Source organism: Terrapene carolina, unplaced genomic scaffold (assembly GCF_002925995.2).
Source record: "Terrapene carolina triunguis isolate 2854851 unplaced genomic scaffold, T_m_triunguis-2.0 Scaffold30324, whole genome shotgun sequence".
Lineage (NCBI taxonomy): Eukaryota > Metazoa > Chordata > Testudines > Emydidae > Terrapene > Terrapene triunguis.
In genome coordinates this window covers 4,473-9,056 of record NW_020694675.1, presented here as the reverse complement: position 1 = coordinate 9,056, position 4,584 = coordinate 4,473, and the positions used below count along the sequence as shown (strand labels likewise).

The 4,584-nt window shown below is 67.7% G+C and overlaps 1 long non-coding RNA gene across 1 annotated transcript; it reads left to right on the top strand.

The window, feature by feature from the left end:
* The first annotated feature begins 505 nt into the window (after positions 1-505).
* LOC112125146 lies at positions 506-1,048 on the top strand. The gene is made up of 2 exons (XR_002909702.3): positions 506-570; positions 939-1,048. It is a non-coding gene; the product is annotated as an uncharacterized LOC112125146 (long non-coding RNA).
* The last annotated feature ends 3,536 nt before the right edge of the window (positions 1,049-4,584 follow it).

Sequence of the window (4,584 nt, the reverse complement as noted above, 5' to 3'; positions counted from 1 at the left end):
CCGGAGCCGGGGGGGGGCGGCCGGAGCCCCAGCGGGGGCTCCGATCTCCCCCCGGCGGCCGGGTGGAGGGCGGCCGGAGCCCTGGGAGGAGGGTGGCGAGCCCCGGCGGGGGCTCGGCTCTCCCCCCGGCGGCCAGAGCACCGGGGGCAGGGCGGCGAGAGGGCGGCGAGCCCCGACTGGGGCTCGGCTCTCCCCCCGGCGGCCAGAGCAAAGGGCGGCCGGGGGGAGGGTGCGGGGGGGAGGGCGGCCAGAGCGCCGGGGGGAGGGCGGCGAGCCCGGCTGTGGCCCCGCTCTCCCCGGCGGCCGGAACGCCGCGCCGCCCCCCTCCAAGTGCTGCCCCAAGCACCAGCTTGGGTGCCTGGTGCCTGGAGCCGGCCCTGCCCCCCCCACCCCTCTGCCCCCATCCCCCCCGCACCCCTATAGCTACAGGGACTGCAGAGTGTCGCCCTCTTCCAGGTGAGACCGTGCCCCATCCTGCACCCCTACACCTCTGGGGACAGCAGAAGCAGGGGTCCCCTGCACTGAGCCCCCCTACCCCCCTGCATCCCTTCCATCTCAGGGTGCTTCAGGGTAAGTGCCGGGGTCCCCTGCAGCCCCCGGGTCCCCGCCCCACCCACGGGCTGACGCTCCGTGGACAATCCAGCCGGGTCCTGCTGCCCTTGCTCTCCCTGACCACCCCCCACCCCCACTCCAGCCCCTCCCTGGCCACTTTCATCCCTGAATGGTTACCATAGCAACCTGCCGTGGCCTTGAGTCAGTGATTGGTTACTATGGCAACATCATCCAGCACTAAATGACTAGCTGGTTGCCATGGTAACGCTTGTATAACTGAACCGGGAGCAGCTGTTCCCCTTCCCCCCCTCACCCCCCGCGCGGCTCCCTGGTCGGGCTGACCCTGCCCTGGCCCCAGCCCTGATCTCGGCCTCTCCTTCTTCCAGGGCTTCTTCAGGCTCTTCCCGGAGGTGAGCCGCGGCCTGCTGGTGGACTGAGCAGGAGCAGCGTGGGGGCCTGAGCCGCCCGCGGGGGCTATTAAAGTGCATTCACCATTCACAGTGTGTGGCTCTGGGCGGGGCAGGGGGGCTGCGAACTTCCCCCCAGGAGTGCCGGGTGGGATAACTGGCATCCAGCCACGAGATCCAGACACCCTGAGCGGCCAGCCTCTCCGCTCTGCCTAGGGTGGGAAGCGGGCGCCCCCCCACGTGTGTTTTGCCCCACACAGCCCATGCCGGGCTGGTTCAGCAGCACCTGGTCCCACCTGGGGGGGAGCAGGTGTTAGTGGGGACCCTCCCCGCCCTCAGGAAGGGGCAGTAGGGGAAGAAGAGCCCCCTCCCTCCCAGCCCCCAGAGGGGGAGGGGCTGGGGGAATGAGACTGAACCCTCTGTGCAGAGACCCCCCCCCCCGGGACCCCCTTTGGAGAGGGAGGGGGAGATCAGCCTGGCCTGGCTGCTGCGGACCTGACAGCTGCTCTCTGGGCTGGTTTCACCCAGGGGTGCTGGCAATTTGGGGAAGGGGGGGCAGCCCCTCTGGATTGTAGCAGCTCCTGGAGCATTTGAGCTTTCGCTGGACCACAGCTGCAAGGGCAGAGCCTGCCCCTCCGGCCAGGCCCAGGAGCACAAGGCGGGGCGCCCGGCTGCGGAGGTGGCTGCTTCTGGGGCTCCCTCCCCCGAGCTGGCCGGCAGCAGGGAGGCGCCGTGGGGAATGGGACATGATTGGCTCTCGCTGATCCGCCGGCTGGAGCCCCAGCACGGGGCCATGGCTTCCCCTCTGGCTTCAGCAGCCCGGCCCCTCCCCAGAGCCCAGCTGTGTCCCCCCCCCCCGCAATCCAGGGGCGTCACCATGCATTGCAGACACAGGACTGGCTGGACCCAAAGTGAGACATTCAGGCAGGAAAGAAGTTTTACGGGTGAGGAATTAACTTGGAACTGCTCCCCGGGGCGCTGCGGGTTCTCCATCCCAGATGGGCTGTCTCCCTAAACCAGCAGCTCTGGGGTGATTCTGGGGCAGGTCGCTGGCCTGTGCAGGGCTCAGACCACATCCACAGTGATCCCTCCCAGCCTTGCAATCCGTGTCAGTCTCTCTAACTCTGGAACCTAATGACGACAGGCGAAAAGACAATTGTTAGCTGCTGCTCCTGGTGGCAGAAACTTCCAGCTCCAGCAGGGGGACGAGGCCGCAGCAAAGCGTTCAGTCCCTAATACAGGAGAGGGGGAGTTGGGGAGAAGGGAGCGAGGGTGCCTCTGCTGGGGGGGAAGCGGAAGGTCCCTGGGTCATTTGGGGGGGTCTCAGACAGGCAGGGGCTGCACGGCCGGAGGGGAAGATCTTGCAGAGCTGAGCCGGGAGGGGAATGTTTGTTTCGAACTGCCCCGGGAGCCGGTCCTGCTGCAGTGCCAGCGTTGGGGGCTGCTCGCCCTAGGCTCATGGCTTGGCCCCCCAGGGGCAGAGCAGGTGAGGGCCCCTCTCGGGCAGCGCCCCATGGCAGAGCTGGCAGGATGGGGCGACCCACAGCTTTTGCTGTGCGTTCTGCTCCCAGAATGACCATCCGCCTCCCACGCGGGGGGGAGGGGGGAGCCCCTGGCTTAGAGCCCCCTTGGGCCGCATGCTAGGTTGATGTCCCAGCAGCCAGGGCTTGGCAAAGGGCCGAACGTTTCCCCTTTAGAGATGCCACCTCGTCCCCCTGGGGCCCGGAGGTTCCCGCTCCGTGATCAGGCAGGGATGGGGTGAGCCGCAGCTTCTCCGCTTCGCTTGGCCCCAGCTCCTGGTTCCGGCTGCTGGGAGCAGCCCTAGGGCGGTGAGCTGTGGGCCCCGCAGCACACGGGCTGGGACCTGGCGTGCAGGCTGTGGGGCAGGGAGAAGAAGCCAGGAGGGTGGCTGCCTGCTCCTTGACCCTTCTGGGCTCTTGGCTGCAGGTCTGATCCCCGGAGCATGGCTTGCTGTGAAGCCTCCTCGGCCGGCTGCTTGCCCTGCCCTGCCCTGCCCCAGCCCAGCGCTGTGCTCGTGAAGGAGCCGGGGGGCTGCAGCTCAGTGCTACGGTACCGGCCCCCCGGGCTCCGCAGGGATCTGGCCGTGGCCGTGACGCTCTGTCCTGATGAAACCGGCAGGGCGCTCTGCCGTAACGCAGACAGACAGCAGCTGCTGTGGGGAGACGCTGCTCTCCTTGGTCGTAGCCTCGTCTCCTAAACCAGGGGCGTCCGGCTCCTTGCCTTGGACAAACCCCTGGCCGGCGAGCTCAGTGGGGCAGGGCCTGGCTGTTCTGCGAGGACCTCGTCCTTCAGGCATACGCCCAGCGGTGGCGGACGTGGCGTCCTGCCTCGGGTGCCGTTCGCCGCCCACAGTCCCGAGCAACGCACCACTCGGCCGGGGCCAGGCTCTTGGGGGTGCGGCTTGGCAGCGCGTCGCCCTGTGCCCCCAGGTGCAGGGGGCTGCATTGCCCACTGCCGGGGCATTCGCCAGCCAACAGCCCCCGGGGTAAGTGCTGAGCTGTGGGGCGACCCCCAGCCCAGCCCAGCTGCTTGTGGGGTGCCAGGTCAGCGCAGGCCCGAGCGGCCAGCACACGGGAGCTGAAAGACGTTTCTGCCTTTAACTGCTGGAAGGGAGCCAAGAGCCCCCCCCAGCTGAACCCAAGAGCCCCCCTCCTGGTACCAAGACTGGCCACCAGCCCTTGGCACTGGAGCCCCCCTTGCCCAGCCCCCCCAGATCTTACCTGGCGGAGCCTGATCCAGGCCTTTGCTGCAGAGAAACAGGCGGGTCCCAAGCCCAGCTGAGAGGCCGTGTGCCCCTTATTGCATGGTGCTGGCCCCACAGCTCTGGGGAGAGGCCCCTAGGATCCGATGCTCTATGTGAGGCAGCGAGATGGGACCCCAGAGGCCAGCAGCATCGCGATCCGGCAGGGCAGGGAGGCTGGTTCCTGGCTGCATCGTAGACAGCTGGGTCCTGCTCCTTTCCCCCTGCAGAGTGGGGTGGGGCTGCGGGGGGCGGGGCAGAAGCTCTGTGGGGTGGCAGGGAGCGGCTGCAGGCCGAGACTCTCCTGTCTAACCAAGTTCCTTGGTCACGTTAGACGAAAGCCGCTTTCGGCGATTCCTCCCATCGCAGGGCACCGGCTCGGCCGAGCCAGCCCCGAATGGCTCTGCCAGCTGCTGGCTCTGAACCTGCCTCCAGCCACGTGCCAGTGTTCGTCCAACGTGACCAGCCTGGCTTCTCAGCCCGCCTCTGCCACTGCCTGAGCTAGGCCATCGCCTGTGCGTTACAGCCCTGGGGGCGAGGAGCCGCTGGCTACTGTTTGTAAAGGGCCAATTCGTTCCGTAGAGCGGCCGCCCTGCCCCAGGGAAGGCTGTTTCCGGCTCTAAACTCCTCACGTTGATTCAGCTTGTCGTGAAAGGGGCAGGAGCTCCCCGGGGGTGCAGGGTCGGGGAGGGGTCCGGCTTTGGGGTCCTTTGAGCAAGGGGTGTCTGAGCTACATTCCCCTAGAAGCACCGTGTTCCCAAATCAATTGGTTCTGCTTTGTGCACCCGGCTGGAGCTCCAGCTGCGGCTCTAATCAGCCCCCAGCCGGTCTCAGTCGCTCGGCGTTTCTCCCAGCCGCCCCTCT